The sequence below is a fragment of the Girardinichthys multiradiatus genome, chromosome 7, assembly GCF_021462225.1.
Source record: "Girardinichthys multiradiatus isolate DD_20200921_A chromosome 7, DD_fGirMul_XY1, whole genome shotgun sequence".
Taxonomy (NCBI): domain Eukaryota; kingdom Metazoa; phylum Chordata; class Actinopteri; order Cyprinodontiformes; family Goodeidae; genus Girardinichthys; species Girardinichthys multiradiatus.
Genome location: NC_061800.1, coordinates 6,360,410 through 6,384,293, shown reverse-complemented (window position 1 = coordinate 6,384,293; position 23,884 = coordinate 6,360,410). Strand labels below are relative to the sequence as shown.

The window sequence follows — 23,884 nt, the reverse complement described above, 5'->3', positions numbered from 1 at the left end:
GCACCTACTTCCCTTTGTGTTGCTCGGGCACCAAGGTTTTGCAGCTTAATAAGTTCAGACTGACGTGCAATGTTGATAGCCCTTTCCAATGTCAACTCCGACTCCAGCTGTAGCTTTTGAGAAACGTTATTATACAGTATCCCAATGATGATGCAATCCCTAATCTGTTTATTTTTAACAGCTCCAAAGTCACAGTGTTCAGCCAGCTCATAAAGATGTCTGACAAAGCCTCAACTCTCTCACCATGTAGCGTCTGTGGAAACATGTCTGCTCATGTATTGCGTTCCATTTGGGCATACATCGCTCATCAAACTGTCTTATTATTGCCCTTAATTTAATTTAATTTAATTTTTTTTATTTATTTAAGCTACAAAGTCAGCTGCCATCTTATAAAGCCTGCCCAGCCCAGTTACCCAGCTGGTGCATGCTTCCCTGACATGAACCATGAACTGATGGGCTGGAGCTGCTGGCGCTGGCCAGATGGTTGGGTGGGCTTGGTGGTGTGCTGCTCTGCTGGCTGTTGTGTCCGGGGGGAGGATCGGGGAGGCGGGCTAGAGAGTGGCGTGGGGGTCCCTGTAATTCAGGAGCAGGGTTGGGCTGCACGTTAGAGGATAAAAGTACAATGCACATTGAGTCTGATACATCTTTTGTTAAAGTCAAGCAGGATTTCTCAAGAAACATGAGATAACTAAGTAATGCTAAAAGGCCCTGAAAATTAGGTAAATCTGAAGACAAATTCGATAAATGGTAAATGGCCTGCACTTGCATGGTGCTTTATCAAGCGCCCAGAGACCCCAAGTGCTTTACAATATCAGTTATTCACCCATTCACACACTCACAGTGGTGAGCTACAATGAAGCCACAGCTGCCCTGGGGCAGACTGACAGAAGTCATGCTGCAATACAGAGGCACCACCGAGCCCTCTGACCACCATCAGCAGGCAAGTCAGGTGAAGTTTCAAACCAGCAACCCACCGTTTACAGGACGAACTCCTACCACCTGTGCCATAGAGATGATAGGTTCATGTCTTGAGTCATATGAATTGGCCTAGCACAAGTACAACTATGAGCGATGTCCCACAGGTTAAATACATAGTTTGATGTACTCAGCCAGGGGTAAAAGTTTATTCCTAAGCTACACAGACAGAAGAAGAAATAAAGAGATAGGAATGCCATTATCCACAACTCTCAGCAATTTGTTGATCAGTATAGAGTGAAAAGTTATCCTGAAACGGCAACAACCTCAATGACTGAGAGAGAAGGCTGTGTTAAAAAGCACAGGCCTCAATGTGGGATAAATGATCTATGATTAAAACAGCAGCAGAATGCAGCTTGCAGCCGGTGGGAGATAGCTGCTTAAAGGCTAGTCAAGGCCACCTGTTGCGAAGCTGGGTAGAGGCCAGGGGCAGACTAGCATACAGGATTTTCCCAGTGGGTTAATGGGCCAGTGGTTCAGCCCGTGGAGATGCTCACGTTGGCAAAGACAGTGAGACCTGGAGGGGTGTGTTTGGGAGGAATGGTCCTGTCATTCTGAACCCGAGTGGTGTTTTATTATTGGACTTTTGTGCTTTTGTATCATGGATTGTCCATAACTAACACCATGTTCAAGAATAAGGGTGTCCATATGTGCTCTTGGCACCAGGACACCCTAGGACGCAGTTCGATGATCGACTTTGTTGTCGTGTCATCTGATCTGTGGCCGATGTCCTGGTGTTGAGCTGGCTCCGATGGTGGGGGAGGATGCCGGTCAGACCTGGCAGACCCAAACAAATCTTGAGGGTCTGCTGGGAACACTTGGCAGGATCTCCCGTGATGCGGAACTTCAACTCCCACCTCCGGGAGAGCTTCAAACACGTTCCAGGAGAGGTAGGGGACATTGAGTCAGAGTGGGCCATGTTCCACACCTCCATCGCCGAGGCGGCTTACCAGCGCTGTGGTTGCAAGGTTGTTGGTGCCTGTCGCGGCGGCAATCCTCGAACCCGCTGGTGGACATCGGTGATGAGGGATGCTGTGAGGCTGAAGAAGGAGTCCCATCAGGTCTTTTTGGCCTGTGGGACTCCAGAAGCAGCTGATGGGTGCCGGCAGTCCAAGCGGCATGTGGATCGGGTGGTTGCTGAGGCAAAAACTCAGCTGTGGGAGGAGTTCGGGGAGAGGCCATGGAAAACGACTTCCGTACGGCTTCGAGGCGATTCATGTCCACCTTCCAGCATCTCAGCAGAAGGAAGAGGTACACCACCAACACTGTTTACAGTGAGGAGGGTGTGCTCCTGACCTCAACTCGGGACGTTGTGGGTTGGTGGGCAGAGTATTTTGAAAACCTCCTCAATCCCACCGGCACGTCTTCCACTGAAGAAGTGGAGCCTGGGGACGCTAGGGCGGGCTCTCCAATCTCTGTTGCAGAGGTCATCAAGGTGATTAAAAAGCTACCCAGTGGTAAGGCACTGGGGGTGTATAAGATTCCCCAAGAGTTCCTTAAGGTTCTGGATGTTGTAAGTTTGTGTCGGTTAACGCGACTCTGCAGCATCGTGTGGACATCAGGGGTAGTTCCACTGGATTGGCAGACCGGTGTGGTGGTCCCCCTATTCAAAAAGGGGGACCATAGAGTGTGTTCCAACAATAAGGGAGTCACACTCTTAAGCCTCCCTGGTAAGGTCTATTTGGGGGTTCTGGAGAGGAGGGTCCGTCAGATAGTCGAACCTCAGATTCAGGAAGAGCCGTGTGGTTTTCGTCCTGGCCGTGGAACTCTGGACCAGCTCTACACCCTCAGAAGGGTCCCGGAGGGTGCATGGGAGTTTGCCCAACCAGTCTACATGTGCTTTATGGACTTGGAGAAGGCGTCCGACCGTGTCCGTCAGGGATTCCTGTCGGGGTACTCCGGGAGTATGGGGTACCAGGCCCTTTGATACGGGCTGTTAGGTCCCTGTACGACCGGTATCAGAGCTTGGTCCGCAGGCCATGGTCTTGAGCCGGAAAAGGGCTGAGTGCCTTCTCCGGGTCGGGAAGGAGGTCCTGCCTCAAGTGGAGGACTTCAAGTATCTTGGGGTCTGATGCGATTGATTCACCGCTGCTCTGGGAACAACAGGCAGGAACCAGCATATGGGAGAAAAATATACCCACATGGTCAGGGATCCCCTCTAGACAACCTCCGTAGAGCCTTAACCCAGACCAGAACTCCACGACGACTTCTTCGTCTCCTGCAAAAAGGTTTTAGATGCAGGTAAGACAGCATATCTGTCAGGAAAGGAGGCATTGCCCTTAAATTTCCACCTCAAGAGTCTCATTGTGATGTCTGAGGTTTTAAAGAGTCTGGCGATTATAGACCAACATAGCAGACACATCATGCTGATTGTAAATGATAAAAACATAATATAGCAACCAACAAAACGATCTTACTCTAAAGAAGGAGTGGGCCTGAAAGATTTTAGAACCGCTGCTTTAACGGAAGGCTCTCCAACAGGAGCCGGTTTCAACATGGAGCAAGGCGGTGTGTTCAGGACCAACACATCGCTACTTCATAGGAAAGTTCCACTCCTTCATCACTATACGTGAACTCACTTTGTATTTTTCTACATACCAGGAACATGACTCAGGACTAAAAAAGGTTTCAAACACAGTTTTAGTTTTAATTTTCTTTAAAAGCTCGGAAATTCTCCAGGTCACCCAGCAGACATCAGAAGGTACATGAAGTAGTGAAACTGTAACCAATTAAACCTCAGATGTACCTGATGGAGTCAGGTTTATCTGATGCTCTACACACATGATGGGAATGAGCTTTCTGCTTTACAGGACAGTTACTGGAAATTAATCACTGGGCATTGACTGGTACTGGTTTCTCTCTCTGACTGACTGATGTCCGGAAGATGGAAGATTGTTATCTAAAGGAGGGCAAAGCAGATTCTCCAGGAATCAGCTGTCTATCTATGAGGAGTGACCAGTCCAAAGACAGACCTCCACTACTCAGTAATGAACCTGGATCCTCAGACCCAAAGTAAGAACACAGTTTCTAAATTATATATGTGACTCTGCAGAGACCAACCAGGGATTAAACTTTGATTTCTGGTTAAAAACGTATGCATGGAGATGAAACAATGATTTTAAAAAACTTTGGTCCTTTGTTTGGTTTTGACCTAAACTGGGCAGAACTAACTCAGGGAAAAAACTAAGTAGTTTCCTTTGTGTCTTTATTAAGCATTTGCAGGTTCTGGGTTTCACAGAGGCCCAGTGTCTGTGGGAGTGGGAACAATAACAAACAGTTATGTTGGGACATTTATAGAAGTAACACTTCCTGCTCCCACAATCTCACATTCAAGCAATTATAACACCCATTTCACAGATATCAACCAGGTGCAGACAGAAGGTCAAAGTTCAGATTGGAGACTTCAATCTGATAGAACTCTGATATTTTGCTCATAGGAAGTCAAACAATCTGCAAAACGAGGTAACGTTGGTGGTAAGATGGTCAAGTCATTAAGAAACTACAATTTTTCTACAACTGTTTCTTTGCCAAACAGCAACTTTGTAAATAAAACCTTGCTGAGATGAAAACAATAAATTTACTTTTGTTCCAATAGCTGGAAAACTCATTATCTGAACTTTATGTTTCATATGAAAACCAGTTCAAAAAGACATTAATACTGTTTCGATATGTGTTTATTGCAAGTCAAATCATCAATGCAGCATTCACCACCATTATCACATCTAACGTTTTTCTATCATCCAGAGGCCCCAAAATGTATGCAGTTAATGTTTTATTAACAAACCATTAACCTCCAGTGTAATACCTGAATAACACATTGATATTTATAGTATGATGACAGAGACATTTTGGTAAATGTTGTGGTCCTCTGTACAGGTTCTAAACTCAAATCTGTTGTGTAAGTTTATCAGTAAATCCAGATATTTTACATGCAAAATTGTGAAGGTCCTTCAATAACTTGATAAACCTTTTTCTTGCACAATAATAGTAGACTGTGATTTAAATAGTCTAAACCAAGGTTGGGCAACTTAAATGATGGATGGAGCCACAATGTTTTGGTATGTTTGATACGTATGTTCATCAAATCAACATACAGTGCAATAACTAAAATATTTCATGCTGAATGTATAACAGTTTTACTCTTCTTTAAAAAATATGAACACAAAACATTTGAAGCAAACAAAAAATACTGATTTATTTTATTTCAGTGCAAAAGGCTCTCAAAATCATAAAAATACAACTTACAAATCACCATCCGCCTCAGCCATGACAGAAAGCTGCAGAACAGCAGACAAATATTAATTGCAAGATTCAATTTTGTGTATTTTTACACTCAACTTTAAAGATTTTACAGTTTTCCATGTATACCCACTCTACCTCTCCACTATCTGTAGTAGGCCTACCAGTTCTATTGTAATAATAAACTGGTGGCGTTTCCTGTTGGTTTACTATTGACTGAATATCAATGTCAATCTTTGTGCATCCTATCTGCATCAGATGAAAAAGTGTGCCATCTGGGAGCCTGTTTCTCTCTTTACCATACCATAACAACTTTAATTATAAAGTGCTTTAAAACAATCACAACTGTGCTTTAGACTGGATGTGTTTCATTGCTGAAAAACTGCTCCCATAAATATACATGCTCTCAAACATACTGGTTATTGGGTGTGCAAACTCATGGAGGAGAGAAAAAACGGGACTGTGGCAGCAGACTCCAAAGTGAATTTCCCTTCTTATTGTATCTTGCTTAAAAAAATAGATGCGACTGCACAATTCCTACTGCAACTCTGAAGATTGCTCACTGACAGCAGCAGAGATGAGATCCTCAAAGAGCTTTGTCTAAGGCTTCATTGCATGAAAACCTTGAAAATGATGTTTAAACTGCTCCTGCAGTTTCTCCATATCAGCCTTGTACTTGTGAAATAAGATTTTTAGAATCTCCTCACAAGCGGGGAAGGTTGACAAAATCAGAGGTTTGGATGAAAGAAGATGAAAATCCATAATGCACAAAAGGAACCAGACCATCTGAGGTGAGGAACTGGGATCAATAAAGATGGACTGTAACTAAAGACTACAACTGCAAATTATATCAGGACAATAAAAACTACAAAGTGAGCAGCATCATCATAAAGTCAGATTCCGTTGAACTTACTTTATATGACAAATAAAAGTCCTGAACTTTAAATGACTTGTTAGCATTTCTATTTCCAAATAATGCACAGTACAACACTCTTTATAAAGTGCTTAAATTAATGCAAGGCTGAGTCCTGTTTACTTGTGCTACACCAATAACGAGGGATTCAACTTTCTTCTCTGGAATATAGATTTTAGTCAGTTTTTGGTTTATTTAAGTCTCTGATAGAAGCAGTTTTCCACTCTGCCACAGATATAATAATGATTATTGTTCCTGAAAATATAGGAAATGGACAAATACAACAAAAGAAAGAATCAGAATCAGAAAAGCTTTATTGCCAAGTACGTTTCTGGACATACAAGGAATTTGTTTTGGCGTAGTTGGTGCAATACAGTACAAATTAAACAGTATAAACATATCTACAATATAAAGTAAATATATGTGCACAGTTTTAAGTGAGTGAGAGTAAATATAGAGCAGTATAAGATGCAAGAGCAATACAACAGTGCAGGTGATCATTGTGCAAGTATGGCAGTGCAAGTAAAGCAGGAGTCCATGCTGAGCGTTAATGTAACGCATAGAGTTGCAGGTGTCTTGTCAGCAAAAAAGGGGGGGTGTGGGGGAAAGGGAGAGTGTCAGGGTGGTTTCTGGGCTTTGTTAACCAGGCTGGTGGCAGATGGGAAAAAACTGTTCTTGTGGCGTGAGGTTTTGGTCCGGATGGACCGCAGCCTCCTGCCAGAGGGGAGAGTCTCAAAGAGTCTGTGACCGGGGTGGGAGGGATCAGCCAGAATCTTCCCTGCCCGCTTCAGGGTCCTGGAGGTGTACAGTTCCTGGAGTGACAGTAGACTGCAGCCAATCACCTTCTCAGCAGACCGAATGACACGCTGCAGCCTGCCCTTATCCTTGGCTGTAGCAGCGGCGTACCAGATGGTGATGGAGGGGGTGAGGATGGACTCAATGATGGCTGTGTAGAAGTGCACCATCATAGTCTTTGGCAGGTTGAATTTCTTCAGCTGCCGCAGGAAGAACATCCTCTGCTGGGCTTTCTTGATGAGGGAGCTGATGTTTGGCTCCCACTTGAGATCCTGGGAGATGATGGTTCCCAGGAAGCGGAAAGATTCCACAGTGTCAATTGTGGAGTCACAGAGGGTGATGGGGGCAGGTGGGGCTGGGTTCTGCCTGAAGTCCAGTTTTAATGGGCTAAACGTGGGAAAACTCAGCAATTTGTCAACATTGAAGTGTCATAATGGATACCAATTATAAAAATATATTTTGGATTTCCCTCTAAACTTTCTCCACAACCATCTCCACTGTCTTTAGAGCGTTGAGCTCAAGGTTGTTCTGGCTGCACCAGTCCAACAGATGGTCCACCTCCCATCTGTACGCAGACTCGTCACCATCAGAGATGAGTCCGATCAGGATGGTGTCGTCCGCAAACTTCAGAAGCTTGACAGACTGGTGACTGGAGGTGCAGCTGTTGGTGTACAGGGAGAAGAGCAGAGGAGAGAGAACACAGCCTTGGGGGGAACCGGTGCTGATGGTCAGGGAGTCAGAGACGTGCTTCCCCAGCCTCACGCGCTGCTTCCTGTCAGACAGGAAGTCAGTGATCCACCTGCAGGTGGAGTCGGGCACACTCAGCTGGGAGAGCTTCTCCTGTAGCAGAACTGGGACGATGGTGTTGAAGGCTGAGCTGAAATCCACAATCAGGATCCTGGCATAGGTTCCTGTGGAGTCCAGGTGCCGGAGGATGAAGTGAAGGGCTAGGTTGACTGCATCATCTACAGACCTGTTGGCTCTGTAGGCAAACTGCAGGGGGTCCAGGAGGGGGTCGGTGATGTCTTTTAGGTGTGAGAGCACAAGACGCTCAAAGGACTTCATCACCACAGAGGTCAGGGCGACGGGTCTGAAGTCATTAAGCCCTGTGGTCCTTGGCTTCTTGGGAACAGGGACGATGGTGGAGGACTTGAAGCAGGCTGGCACATGACATGTCTCCAGTGAGGTGTTAAAAATGTCTGTGAAGACTGGAGACAGCTGATCAGCGCAGTGCTTCAGGCTGGCTGGTGAGACAGAATCCGGACCAGCAGCTTTCCGGGGGTTCTGTCTCCTGAAGAGTTTGTTGACGTCCCTCTCCTGGATGGAAAGGGGTACTGGCGAACTACTGGCTGTTCTTCAGATATTAATTTAACCTTATATGGTGGAAACCCCTTTATAAGCCCTATATCAGTTGATGATTGGGAGCACAGTTCAGGTGGGACAGCAGCTAGGGCAGGGTGCCTGTTGCTCTCTTTGCTTTCAGCTAGGGCCTGTATTTGTCACTTTGCCTCATCCAAATGTGTCTTTGGATGGACTTTGACTATCCACCCTAGAGTGAGTTTCCAGATTCCTGTGTTAGGATCTACTTTCCAGTCAGAGCTTGTTAATGCCTCATATCTACCTCTTTCAGCACGCTGTAGAAAGTTTTCTAATTCTTTCCACTGACCCCCCACGGGTTTGGTTAATGACAGATGAGGTGTACTGCTGTCAGCCTCTCCTTTCGTTTCTCCTTCTTATCTCACCTCTGAATGTTTCTTAATTTACTTTGTTCCAGCCATTTGTATGAAAATGTATACTCTACCTTTCTCTTTTCCTTTTTAGTTGGTTTCTTGGTTTTCATTATTTCTAATTTTAAATCCCCTTGTAATTTTAAGATATCGTTAATATTTAGTTTACCCAAGAAACAGTGTTTTTTATTCCATCTATGACAGATCATACCTGCTCCTTCTACATAGTTCTCCATAAACTTTACATCCCCTTCTAAGTTAATTAGTTTACTTTGTTTCTTCCCCATGATGTTTAATTTTAGTTCACAATACTATAAATGTCCCAGATAGAAGTTCACTGGCATGAGATTCAAGGAGAGGACATTAACACGCCCTTCTACAGCGACTAATCTGCAGCGGTGTTAATTTTCTCGGGTTGAACCCGACCTTTATCTCCAAAAATCACCAATACGTCTTTCTATTCTGGGCAAAAGAAAACACAAGACCAGCAGAATCTTGCTAAGATTCTTCCAAAATGCTTAGTCTTCCAAACACACACAGCAGCACTCACACAGTTAGTATTTTAACATATTTATGTCCCTTCAGCAATATGTATGGTCGACCTAGCTTAGTTTATGAGCTCCCTTATCATTCAACATTTAATTTCATTTTCTTCTGGCGAAATTTTACCAACCAAATTATCCAGTTTCACTTTACGGTGGAACCACCTAGTCGATTCTAATCTCCTTACGGCGAGACCATTACCTAAATTTATCGCTATTTCTTTGCGGCGAAATAAAACCTATCCAATCCAGTGTCCTTATGGCGACACACTACCAATGACTTTTAAGTACTTTTCTTCTTTTATCTATATAGCACTTACTCTTATCTCATGTACTGTATTTTAAAGCTATCTCACCTCGGAGTTGACTTCTAGGTGACTCTGTCGGACCTCCCAGAGTCACCCGGCGTCGAGCAAGGCGATAACCCACCGGCCAGTTGCGAATGTCACACACCGGGACTTTCAGCCACCAGGCCTAGATGCGGCTGTGCGGCAGCGCTTAACTCGACGTCAGGCTGTTCCCGGAGATCCGCCAGTCACTGCAAAGAAAAATAAGATCAGTTTAGTTCTTATAATATCCTGCTTCGAAGGACCAAGTTAATGTTAGGTATTATTTAATCAACTCAGAGGTAAGGAACGACACAGAGTCAGTTTTACTTGCGGCAAGGGTAGCTGTGCAATACAAACTACAAAGTATTAGCACCCCTCTCTCTTTATTTATACATGCTGGGTCACACACAGTTCAACAAACATTCAGGGTGTGTGTGTGTGTGGGGGGTCAGAAAGGTTAGGGTTCATTTGTCTTGTTTATAATCAAACAGAGAAAGTGGGAAGTGGGGACCTGGTGAATAGTCCCCAGATGCTGCTAATAAAAGCATAAAAGCATAACTCATTCTTGTCCCCATCTCCCTTCCTGTGACATGTAAGGAGGGAAAAGCACTTAGAGCAGACATGAGTGATAAACAATACAAAAGTTTTCACACCCTAACAGGAGTCAAAATAGACGGCCACATGAAGAGACAAGGGCAAGGCATCCTACTGCCTGAAAGGACCAGTAACCTCAAGTTTTGAACCGGGTCTTAGGGACCTTTAGGAGGTTCTGGGCAGAGGACTGGGAAGAGTGCGACCTGAAGAATAAGGGATCAACATTTCAATGATGTATTGGGGATCTATCCATAAAAAGCTCTAAAAGTCAACACCTACATTTTAAAAACAATTCTATATTTACAGGTAGTCAATGTAAAGAAGATAAAACTGGTGTGATGTGTTAGTCCTTCTGAATAGTCCTCTGCTGAATAGTCCTGATCACAACTGACCGTGCTTGGTGAAACCAGCCCATCTGTCCCTCGTCAGTTTTCCAGCTTTGATCCAGGCAGCTCTAATCGTCTTCGCTTCAGCAAAGTAGTGCAGACTAACGGCTGCTGTCGTGGTATTGCTGCCACCACCAGCAATGCACCGTTTCACCATATTAACGCTGTGTTGATCGCAACTTGGCTTCAACCTGAACTGTTTATCATTGACGCTCACATAATGAATGACCAGAGACTTCCCCTTTGAAGTCATTTCTACGCGACTTTAGACTTGCAAAATTTAACATCGAAATATGCTTATTTTGTGTCACAATTGTCTTTTATCACGTCTTTACCCAATTCCTTTAATATTAGGATGTTTTCTTTCAATTTCTGCATTTGTGAGAAAAGCGTGTCACAGGAACTTTAAAGCTGATAGTCATTTTGATGCATGAAAACAAAAAGGTGGAAGAAGCAACCTGCTTCACTGCTGCTTTCACAAAAAGAGGGAAGGAAAGTCTGAAAGTCTGACAGAAGCCTTTATGAACTCTGACAATATATCACATATTGTAGCATATATAATATATATGTAACATATAATAATTCTAAACAATATGTTATTTACTTCTAAAGGTCCAAATCAATCCCATCTAATTTCCAATCCGGAATTGTTCTTTAAAAACATTCTTTGAGTGAAAAATGCCATTTTAAATGTGAACACCACCTTATGCAATCAGCTGTTTATCTAGCAGATTAAAGAGTTTCCTCTAGATTTCCTTCATTAAGGCTGAAAAATGCTGAGAGAAAACATGTTTCTTTCACTCTGCCTCTTCAGTAGCTGCTATGTTTGTGGGAGAAGGTCATAATTAAATAGTAAAATGAAAACAATGGTTGCATGATGCAAAGAGATCATGTTGCTGAAAGCCGCTGCATTTAATGTGCATGTTTCTGACAGCATTAATTTATCTCATCTGCTTTGTGAATCAGATCCTGGTAATGAAGAGATATTTGCCATGAAACAGAGGCAGAAATATACTGTTATTGTTTAGCTTCACATAATGTGAAGTAAGAAACCTTATATTGATAACACCTACTAATGTTACAGATTCTTTTGTTGCAATCACAAAATCATGCTTTTAGTCTTCGGTTGTCTTTTCTCTTTTGTTTCAGCAAATGTTTGCATGAGGTTCTAGAGGAACGTAAGATCCGTCTGAGGAGGAGATGTGAATATGTGACTGAAGGAAGTGATTAAACAGGAAGTAGAACTCTCCTCAACAGGATCTATACTGATCTCTACATCACAGACCGACAGAGTGAAGAGGTTAATACTAAACATGAGGTGAAGCAGCTGGAGACAGTTTCCAAGATTCAAAACCTCCATGACTGTCCAATCAGGTGCCACGACATCTTTAAAGACTTACCTGACCAACATGGAGCCATCAGAGTGGTTCTGACAGTTGGTGTCGCTGGTGTTGGAAAAACCTCAGTGCAGAAGTTCACTCTTGAGTGAGCAGAGGGCTTGGAAAACCAAGATGTCATTGTGGTGGTTCTGCTTTCATTTACGAAGCTAAACTTGATCAGAGATGAGCAACACACTCTTCTCACGCTGCTCCATGTTTTCCATCCAACACTCCAGAGGTTCCCAGCAGAGAAGCTGGCTGTCTGTAAACTTCTCTTCATCTTTGAGGCCTGGATGAAAGCAGACTTTCTCTGGACTTCAACAACAGTCGGCTTGTTTCTGATGTCACACATACAGGGGTTGGACAATGAAATTGAAACACCTGGTTTTAGACCACAATAATTTATTACTGGGCTGCACGGTGGCGCAGTTGGTAGCACTGTTGCCTTGCAGCAAGAAGGTCCTGGGTTTGATTCCCAGCCAGGGGTCTTTCTGCATGGAGTTTGCATGTTCTCCCTGTGCATGCGTGGGTTCTCACTGGGTACTCCGGCTTCCTCCCACAGTCCAAAGACATGTCTGTTAGGTTAATTGGTAACTCTAAATTGCTCTTAGGTGTATGAATGAGTGTGTGCATGGTTGTTTGTGTGTTGCCCTGCGATGGACTGGCAACCTGTCCAGGGTGTACCCCGCCTCTTGCCCATAGACTGCTGGAGATGGGCACCAGCTCCCCTGCGACCCACTATGGAATAAGCGGTAGAAAATGACTGACTGACTAATTTATTACTATGGTGTAGGGCCTCCTTTTGCGGCCAATACAGCGTCAATTCGTCTTGGGAATGACATATACCAGTCCTGCACAGTGGTCAGAGGGATTTTAAGCCATTCTTCTTGCAGGATAGTGATACTGGTGGAGAAAAACGTTTCCTAACTCGTTCCTCCAAAACACCCCAAAGTGGCTCAATAATATTTAGATCTGGTGACTGTGCAGGCCATGGGAGATGTTCAACTTCACTTTCATGTTCATCAAACCAATCTTTCACCAGTCTTGCTGTGTGTATTGGTGCATTGTCATCCTGATACACAGCACCGCCTTCAGGATACAATGTTTGAACCATTGGATGCACATGGTCCTCAAGAATGGTTAGGTAGTCCTTGGCAGTGACACGCCCATCTAGCACAAGTATTGGACCAAGGGAATGTCATGATATGGCAGCCCAAACCATCACTGATCCACCCCCATGCTTCACTCTGGGCATGCAACAGTCTGGGTGGTACACTTCTTTGGGGCTTCTCCACACCGTAACTCTCCCGGATGTGGGGAAAACAGTAAAGGTGGACTCATCAGAGAACAATACATGTTTCACATTGTCCACAGCCCAAGATTTGCGCTCCTTGCACCATTGAAACCGACGTTTGGCATTGGCATGAGTGACCAAAGGTTTGGCTATAGCAGCCCAGCCATGTATATTGACCCTGTGGAGCTCCCGACGGACAGTTCTGGTGGAAACACAGTTGAGGTGCACATTTAATTCTGCCATTATTTGGGCAGCCGTGGTTTTATGTTTTTTGGATACATTGCGGGTTAGCACCCGAACATCCCTTTCAGACAGCTTCCTCTTGCGTCCACAGTTAATCCTTTTGGATGTGGTTCGTCCTTCTTGGTGGTATGCTGACATTACCCTGGATACCGTGGCTCTTGATACATCACAAAGACTTGCTGTCTTGGTCACAGATGCGCCAGCAAGACGTGCACCAGCAATTTGTCCTCTTTTGAACTCTGGTATGTCACCATAATGTTGTGTGCATTTCAATATTTTGAGCAAAACTGTGCTCTTACCCTGCTAATTGAACCTTCACACTCTGTTCTTACTGGTGCAATGTGCAATCAATGAAGACTGGCTACCAGGCTGGTCCAATTTAGCCATGAAACCTCCCACACTAAAATGACAGGTGTTTTAGTTTCATTGTCCAACCCCTGTAAGTCATCAGTCAACGTTCTGCTGACAAATCTCATCAAGGGGAACCTCCTTCCCTGGGCTCTCGTCTGGATAACGTCCTGACCTGCAGCGGCCAATCAGATCCTTCCTTCATGTGTTGCCAGGGTAACAGAAGTACGAGGCTTCACTGACACCCAGAAAGAAGTGTACTTCAGAAGGAGGTTTACTGATGAAAAGCAGTCCACCAGAATCATCTCCCACATTAAGACCTCCAGGAGCCTCCACATCATGTGTGGAATCCTGTCTTCTGCTGGATCACTGCTACAGTTCAGGAGAACATGGCCACAGAGAAGAAGGGAGAGCTGCCCAAGACCATGACTGACATGTACTCACTTCCTGCTGATCCAGACAAAGAGGAAGAAGAACAAATACCTTGAAGGACATGAGACAAGTCCACACGAGCTGCTGGAGGCTGACCGACAAGTTCTTCTGAAGATGTGGGAGACTAGCGTTTGAACATCTGGAGAAAGGAAACATCATGTTCTACCAAGAAGACCTGGAGCAGTGTGGTCTTGATTTTACAGAGGCCTCAGTGTACTCAAGAGTTTGTACTGAGATCTTCAAAAGAGAGAATGTCATTTTTCAGAAACCAGTCTACTGCTTTGCTCATCTGAGCATCCAGGAGTGTCTGGCTGCAGTCTACATATTCAACTGTTTTACCAACAGGAACACAGAGGTAATGGAGAACTTTGTGGGAGAAGACTACAGTGAAATATCTCTGGAAGTCTTCATGGAAAAAGTCATGGAGAAATCCCTCAGCAGTATAAATAGCCACCGGGACCTGTTTGTTTGCTTCCTTCATGGCCTCTCTGCAGAGTCCAACCAGAGACTCTGAGGAGACCTGCTGGGTCAGATAGAGAACAGTCCAGAAACCAGGGCCCAGGGGTCCAGGCCCCATTCAAATTTCTAAACCTTTAGCTCATTCAGGACAGCTCTGCTGTAGCTTTTAATATTTAGAGATTTGTATAATTTTAAAAATCTTACATTTTATCAGTTTTCATTTTCCATTGAAATTAATGGAAAACCTTCAGAACTCTAGAAAATCTGTTTTCTATGAAAGATCCAATCAGCCAATAAGCTTAAAACTCCTCTTCACTTATTGGGCTCTTGCCCCATAATTCACCTTCCAGTATATTTTACTTTTTCTATAAAATCACTGTTTAGGTTTGATGGAAACTTTGAGCATTAAAAAGACCTGCATTGCTGTTGTTGCCAATGAAATTAATTGTTTTTATTCAGAAAACTTTTTTTACTCCCACACATTTAGACACCAAAATGTGATTTTAATCTAGTTGCCGAAAATGTAGTTTCTGTAGGAGTCCTAGTTTCTGTCTGATCTTCCCATAGCTCTTTCTCAACAACAGAACCCATCATGTCTGGATTAACAACATCTTCTCTGATCTCCTCATCAGATCTGCAGGCTCTCCACAGGGTTGCGTGCTTCCTCTGTTGCTTTTTAGTTTATACACTGATAATTGGAGATCCATGCAACCCAACTCTTACCTGGTAATGTTTGCTGACAATAGTTCTGCTGTCCCTCCAGTCCAGCTATATCACGGACCTGCTTTGCAGCAGCTTGTGGAGTGGTATGACTCATGCTTAGAGTTGAATGTCAGCAAAGCCAAGGAGATGGTTATCCCCCTTTTCAGCAGCTGAAGGGTGGTGGCTCTAACCACCTTGAATCACAGTTTTTCAGTTGAGACAGCAGAGGAATACTTAGGCATACCTGGCTGGTGCCTAGATATACCTAGGCATATCTAGGCACTAGCCTAGAAAACCAAATGAGGTTCTCCTCTCACACTGAAGAAGAGTATGTATCTTCTCAGAAATTTGCTATAATTTTCTGTCAGCAAGAACATATTGCTGATATTCTATTATTATTGGATTATTGGTCTTCATGCTCATCACCTGAGTACTGTGTACGAGCAGCAGGCAAGCTTCCTGACTTGTCAAATTTGTAATGACCATGTGCATACTGTTTCCAGTATTTGTGCGGCTGCCATCTGGTCGCAGGTTCCGCTGCCTGGCCTGTAAGACCCAGAGAAGGAGAGCAACCTTTGTTCCCAATGCTATTCTCCTACTGAACTCTAAGGTGTTTAAATAACTTTAAGATTTTTTGCTAATTTCTACTTCCACCTCTCTGCCTGCTCAGACGCTTTTCTCCTAAGCTCCCTGTTTGCTTGCATTATTTTACTCCTAACTTTTTATCTCTTAGCCAAAATTATGGAAATATTGGACTAAAACTACTTCTTACCAGCAAATCCCAAGGATTATTATTATTATTTTTTTTCTAACGGATTTGGATGTTTTTATAATCGAACTCGAAAGAAGGACAAGTTGACACCACCTAATCAGCACAAAATGCCTCCCTTCACCACAACTGTTTCTCAGCGGACCCTTTGCACCGATTTTCTGTGGAGATAAACATTTTTCGAGACTTCTGATGATTAATAAATGGTTGAAAAAACACGTGCTACTACATCTGTCAACTTCATCGACAACTTTAATATTTTTTGGGGAAAAAGACAACTCTTCAAGCAAGATGGTTTCTGTTTGAACTAGCCAGGAGCCAGACGTCTCACATCTAATCTCTTCTATTCAGTAAATAATCCACCAGCATCTTTGACCTTCAGCAGAGAACATGGAGTGTCAACAACAATGATAATGCTGCCTCCAACAGCTCCAGCAGAGACAACCGGCCAGTTGGGTGAGAAATGGACCCAAACCTGAAGTCAGAAGTGCAATAGATCTATGTGACACTCTTAGAAATTTTGGTTTGACTCAACATGTTAAACAGCAAACGCACAAACAGGGACCTATTTTGGACTTGATCATCACTAATGGTCTAAACATTTCCAAGGTGTCTGTAACTGATGTTGCCTTATCTGACCACTTTTCTATTATTTTTGAAAGCATCATCTCCAATGGCTCAGTTTGCCAAAGTGACATTATAAGAAAACGCATCTTTAAGGACGGTGCTGCTGAAACCTTTAACCAGGTTTACTCTTCTACCTCCACTTTGCCCTGTAACACTGTAGATGAGCTGGTAGATAACTTTCATTCTAAAATCTCGGACATCATTGATTCAATTGCTCCAATTAAAGTGAAAGTCGTTTCTGGGACGGAAATGTCTCCGTGGAGAAGTGCTCCACCAGTCAGAAGTGAAAAAAGGAGTGTCGAAAAGCTGAATGCAGGTGGCGAAAGACTGGACTCCAGGTTCACTATATTATCTATAAAGAGAGACTATACAGATATAACTTACAACTGAAAAATGTAAGGGAATCTTTCTTTTCTGAGATCATCAGCAAAAACATTAACAATGCTCGTGCATTATTTGCCACGGTGGACAGGTTAACAAACCCTCCTGTAACTGTAGCATCTGAACTCAACTCTACCAGGGTCTGCTATGAATGTGCTAACTTCTTCACTGAAAAAACCCAAAAGATCAGAGGGGCAGTCAGATCCACATCAACTCCAGTACCAAAGTTGTCTCCAGCTAGAACTGATTTTGACAAAATTTCCCAATTTCACCAAATAAACTACAAAAGCTTTGAAGAAATCGTACACCAACTAAGCTCTTCTTCTTGCTGTCTCAATGTTTTACCCACAGCTTTCCTTAAGAAAGCTTTGCCCGTAATAACGTCTGATTTAACTCAAATAATAAATACTTCCTTTTTGACAGGTGTTTTCCCCAGGCCCTGAAAACAGCAATTATCAAACCTCTATCGAAAAAGAACAACTTGTACAAGCTGCTACTACAGAACTACAGGCATATATCAAACCTCCTCTACATCAGAAAGATTATTGAAAAAGCTGTGTTTCAACAGTTAAACAACTTCCTAACAATGACCAACCGCTTCGATGTCTTCCAGTCAGGCTTCTGTGCTCACCACAGTACAGAGACTGCTCTTGTCAAGGTGTTCAATGACATACGTATAAATCAGAATCAGCTTTATTGCCAAGTTCGTACATACAAACAAGGAATTTGACTCCGGTATACTTTGCTCTTTGGTTTTGTTTTTGTATTACAGAATATACATATTTACAATGTACAATATACACATATATAATAAAAAGGTGCAGACTGTGGAAGAACCACAGTGCTGGTATTATTAGACCTTAGTGCAGCATTCGACACTGTTGATCACTCCATTTTATTAGAGCGCCTGGAAAACTGGGTCGGCCTTTCTGGTACAGGACTCAATTGGTTTAAGTCCTACTTGAAGGACAGGGACTTTTTTGTGTCAGTAGGTAACTTTACATCAGAGACCACAAAAATCACATGTGGTGTTCCCCAAGGATCCATCTTAGGGCCCTTCCTATTCAATATCTACATGCTCCCCCTTACTCAGATTTTAATAAACAACAACGTAAGTTATCATAACTATGCAGACGACACACAGCTATACGTTACGATGTCACCAGGTGACTATGAACCCATTCAAGCGCTGGGTAAATGCAAATTTCTTCAGCTGAATCAAAACAAAACTGAAGTAATAATCTTTGGACCAAAGGAAGAGCATTTAAAAGTTAGCACACAGCTTCAGTTAATACAACTAGAAACCACCAGTCAGGCTCGAAACCTGGGTGTAGTGATGGACTCAGACCTGAACCTTCAGAGGCACATAAAGACAGTAACAAGGTCAGCCTTCTATCACCTAAAGAACATCTCCAGGATTAAAGGACTAAAGTCTTAGCAGGACCTTGAAAAACTAATTCATGCGTTCATGTTTAGTGTAGAATTGATTACTGCAATAGTGTCTTCACAGGTCTGCGTAAAAAGTCGATCAGACAACTGCAGTTGATCCAGAATGCTGCTGCCCGCGTCCTCGCTAGAACTAAGAAAGTGGAGCACATCACACCGGTTCTAAAGTCCCTGGCTCCCTGTAGCTCAGAGAATAGACTTTAAAATACTTCTGTTAGTCTATAAATCACTGAATGGCTTAGCACCAAAATACATAACAGACTTGTTTTCAGTGTATCAACCACTCAGACCTCTCAGGTCTTCTGGCTCAAATCTACTCTGCATACCCAGAACCAGAACCAAACATGGAGAAGCAGCTTTTAGATCTTATGCTTCACTAATCTGGAATAAGCTCCCAGAAAACTGTAAAAGGGCCGAAACCCTAAGTTGCTTTAAATCAAGATTAAAAACGTATTTGTTTAGAGTGGCCTTTGAATGTGTTATCTAAACATTATTAGTTAAGTTTTCAGTCCAATTTTCCTTTCATTTTCTTATCCATCATTCTGTTGGACCACTTGTTGGCTGAATATTGGACCGTTTGCACGTTGCTGGATGCCACTATGCATTTCCAATGTCATCGGCCATTTTGTATCCCAGTATAGTCCGCTACTACAAATCCCAGCAGGGACTGCAGCTGATATGACGGGGCGTCCAAAGTCTGACATCACAGGACACTATATAGGAAGGTGGCCCCTTTAAGGAGGTGCTTTTCAGCTTGGGACCGAGACGCAGTTACCACACAACTGAAGCAGCATTCTGGAGAAGAGGTCCCATGTGGATTTCATTCATTCTCCTCATTGGCCAACGAGAAAACTAAGCAAATTAAGCTTACAGGAATAAGAAGGCTTGTAAGTTTTCACTTTGCCGATCGAAGACGTGAGTTTAACACGTAACCAAAAAAACCAAGTTTCAAGGAGACGGATTGCTACCCTTGTTTTTGTTTCAGTCGACTGCTGATGGTCAGATCACATTTTCCCCGTTCGCCAAGGAGGCCAGAGGACGGAGATCGACCGCTCTTCTCGGAGTTTAACCCCCCCTCACTCGCTGCCCGAGAAGGAGAACTTCAACAAGTAAAAACCATCCTGTTATTTTATTTTTATTCCTTTATTAGGAATAGCGTGGGTAGGGTAGTGTAGGATCTAGTGTGATTTAGGATCACCACTTATAGTCTAATGTGTTCCAAACTGTATGTGCATTCAACCTTGTATTGAAACTTTGATTTGCTGTGGACATCTGAAAGCCACTGTGTTTCCCAGCTGTGTGTGTTTTGCTGTGTTGTTTTAACGCCTGAGCTCAGGCGCGCTGTGAAACTGGACTGCTATAATAACCTTATGGTGAAAATCAACCATATTCTTTGTCTTCAACCTCGTGTTACTAGCTTGCCGCCAAAAGTTTATCATCCTTTGTCTTCTTGGGTTTACAACCTTGCTTGGAGGAAGTTTATGACTGCCTGTGTCCCACTGATCTATACTTTGGCGAGTGGCTTCCCCAAAACTCCGCTCTGCGTCACATTATCATTTGTTTGCCATAACTGCTGGTTTGATTTCATACACACACACTGCTGTTTTGTTTTATTTGTTTAGTTAGATATTTTACCCTTTTTGTGTAGAACTTTGCATGTTTGATTAGGTGAAGATTATTGAATCGGAGAGCGGATTGTATCAAGACTGTTGATTTAATAAATGTTCACGTAGATAAAGAGAAGGCGTTTGTGTTTATTTTGCGCAAGAGTGATTTGTCAGTCAAAATAAGGTCAAAGTTCCCCACGTTTTGGCAGAAACGGTTGATTAAACAGTGACATCTAGTAATAGTTATCAATTATTACAGAGAATTTAACGGTTGTAATTATCAAGGGCTTTAGGCTACAATTACAACACCAGAGAACATCTCTGGCTTCGATTCATAAATCAGGATTTTTGGTTAAGAAATGAATTTAGTCAAATTATGATTTTCAATTATAATTATTATTATAAATATTTATTAATCAATAGTCACATCAGTTTGGCGTCCCTGGGTGGCCCTTAAAAGGACACACATCACATCACTGTTGCACAGAATTAAATGATTGTGATATTCGTTGAACCTAGACGTTTTATTGTGAGATTTTCGTGTTTTGCAGAAAGCGCTTGTGATCTAGAGGATATATTGACTAGAATTTGCTCAGTTCTGTTGCAGAGGATAAAATAATCTTTCAGAGGTGTTTTTGTGGATGCAAGGTGAAAGTTGGTATAGCTTGTGGTAAATTTAAAGTCAATTTCCAGGTGGCCAGCCCGGCTACATCAGCTGCAGAAAACCAGCGCTGGTAGGCAGCAGATCTGCCTCCAGTGTCCGTTGGGTGTAACTACAAGTTGTGACCAACACTCTCCCAGTCAGGTAGAGAACAACACCTACATCTGGTGGCCATTGGGTAAAATTGCAGTTGCAGCCTGATTTTCCCAAATTGCAGACCTGCACTCGGTACCATCTGGTGGTCACTAGCGAGAATTGTATCTCCTACTTTGATTTTAATCACTTGAGTTCATTAACACAGACAAATAATCCCACCACCTATGATCAAAGGCCATAACTTAAGTGGAAAGTTGAAGTTATTGATCATTCATTACCACTTTTGGACAACATTTAAGTGTTTTGCTGGGTTTTATTGTGTGAAGCATGTTTGATCTGACTCATAAAACTAACTTAGTTGTCTAACTTTATAGGCCAACTAGAAGGTAAGTGATCCATATTAGGCAGCACTAAAATTTATTTGAAATCAAGAACAGCATTGAATGTTTTAGTTTTGTTTTCCCACTTTAAAAATTTTATTATTGAAGTTGGTTTTGGGCTATTTAAAAAAAATATATATATATTTTTTTTGTTTTTGTTTTTCTCTTTCCTCCCTTGTGTGTTTGCTTGATTATTTCCAGTAAAGCATACGGTAAGCAACAGTGAATACTCAAACCTGTGCACCAATTTTAAGTACATTATTTAATCACTGAACAGCTTAGTCTGTTTGTGTTGCCCCTGGAGGAATGGGGAGGGTGAAAAGAAACCCACCTCACAGGTTGAAACCTTTGAACGTGAGCCATACCGGCGATACCCTGAGATTACCTTTCCAGGCTCATGGGGTTCCCCATACATCCACCGAGGCCAGAAGAGGTGTAAATAGTTAGAATAGGTTCAGTGGTGCGGTGCCCCACCCCACTGTAATCAGCAGCCATGAACAATACCTGGCTGTGGATCCAGCAGGAGTAAATAGTTCAAGGTTTAGAGGTGTACCCTGAGCAGCCTCCACTGTCTCCCCCGAGGATGAGGCGGGATGCACTGACACACCCTGAGTGCAGCCGGAGTGAACTCTCAGATGATGACTCAGATGGGCCGGCACCAATCCCTGAGTGTGGATTGTGCACCCCCAAAACTCTGCTCCGCGTCACATTATCATTTGTTTGCCATAACTGCTGGTTTGATTCCATACACACATACTGCTGTTTTGTTTTATTTGTTTAGTTAGATATTTTACCCTTTTTGTGTAGAACTTTGCATGTTTGATTAGGTGAAGATTATTGAATTGGAGAGCGGATTGAATCAGGACTGTTGATTTAATAAATGCTCACGTAGATAAAGAGAAGGCGTTTGTGTTTATTTTGTGCAAGAGTGATTTGTCAGTCAAAATAAGGTCAAAGTTCCCCACGTTTTGGCAGAAACGGTTGATTAAACAGTGACATCTAGTAATAGTTATCAATTATTACTGAGTATTTAACGGTTGTAATTATCAAGGGCTTTAGGCTACAATTACAACACCAGAGGACATCTCTGGCTTCGATTCATAAATAAGGATTTTTGGTTAAGAAATTAATTTAGTCAAATTATGATTTTCAATTATAATTATTGATAAATATTAATTAATCAATAGTCATAATCCTAACAATTCTATTCTCTCTTTTTTTAAATTACCTCTATTGTTTGATTTTCTGTATCATTGTAATGTTTTATGTACAGCGCCTTGAGTGCCTTGTTGCTGAAAAGTGCTATATAAATAAATTTGACTTGACTTAATTTCTTCATAAGCAATATTACCATAATACTATGTGCATTATTCAAGACTGTGGAGATGATGGTGGACTTTCGGAGAACAACACCCCCACACACCTTCTCTATGGGGTGCCGAATGTAAAAATTGATCCAAAAAAAATTCACTGGCACATTTCTGTTATTTAGCGAGCTTTCTTTACATTTAGTGAATTTGTCTTGTATTTATTGGGAAATGCTAACTATAAATCTTAAATCTATTTCTAAATCTACATCTAGAAATATATCTCAAATCTAAATGTGAATGAACATTGGTGAATGTTTATATCTTTGACGCTCGGACCCCAGTGGAAGATGTGAATGCTGAGAATGACATGGGCTTGAATGAACATCTTAGGGTTAGATTTAAAGATGTCTTCCCCCCTGGGATCTGATCCTGGTGGTGGAGTGGAGGCCTGAGGAGATTTGGAAAGAGTTTGGAAGCCAAATGGTGGAGATGGGGTGGAGGAGGGTCAAAGTCCAGCTCCAGAACGGAGGCATGGATGAAGATCTTTTAAAGCGGAGCCTTGAAGGATGATTGGCCGGGGAGAAATGCAGACTTGACGCTGATTGGTGGAGCGGAGCTGCATGGAGAAGTAATTAGACGAAGCTGGAGGTAATGGTGAGTTTTCCATGTTGAATTTTCGTTTAAACTCCATATCTTAAATCTAAATCTAAATCTTAAATCTAAATATATATCTTAAATCCAAATCTTAAATCTAAATGTATATCTGAAATATAAATTTTAAATCTAAATCTCAATATATATTGTAAATCTAAATCTTAAATCTAAATGTTAAATCTAAATCTAAATATATATCTTCAATCTAAATGTTAAATCTAAATCTAAATTTTGAACTTAAATCTTTAGAAGATATGCTAATCAACCACGCCCCTTCAATGTCTCAACTCGTGGCCAATTCTGTGCTGTAATATAATAATTTACATATAATTCACAAGAATTGATGTAACTACACACAGTCTGGGTCAGTTCGTTTAGGTCCATGCCACCTGCAAGGAGATCTAGCTGTCCCTTTGGATGAGTAAACACAGACCAGTCAGTGCATTCCAAACTGCTCTGAAGGTGCTGGATGGAATCCTTGGTCCACTGTTTCACAGTTTTTAATTGGATAATCTCTCTCTTTAAAATAGTCTTGTAGATGGGTACCAAGTGAGTAGTATTATGCTCAGAAGAACCCAAAGGAGGGAGCAAAGGAG

The 23,884-nt window shown here is 42.5% G+C and overlaps 1 pseudogene; it reads left to right on the top strand.

The window, feature by feature from the left end:
- Positions 1–1,811: 1,811 nt before the first annotated feature.
- On the top strand, positions 1,812–14,785 carry LOC124871383 (annotated as a pseudogene).
- The last annotated feature ends 9,099 nt before the right edge of the window (positions 14,786–23,884 follow it).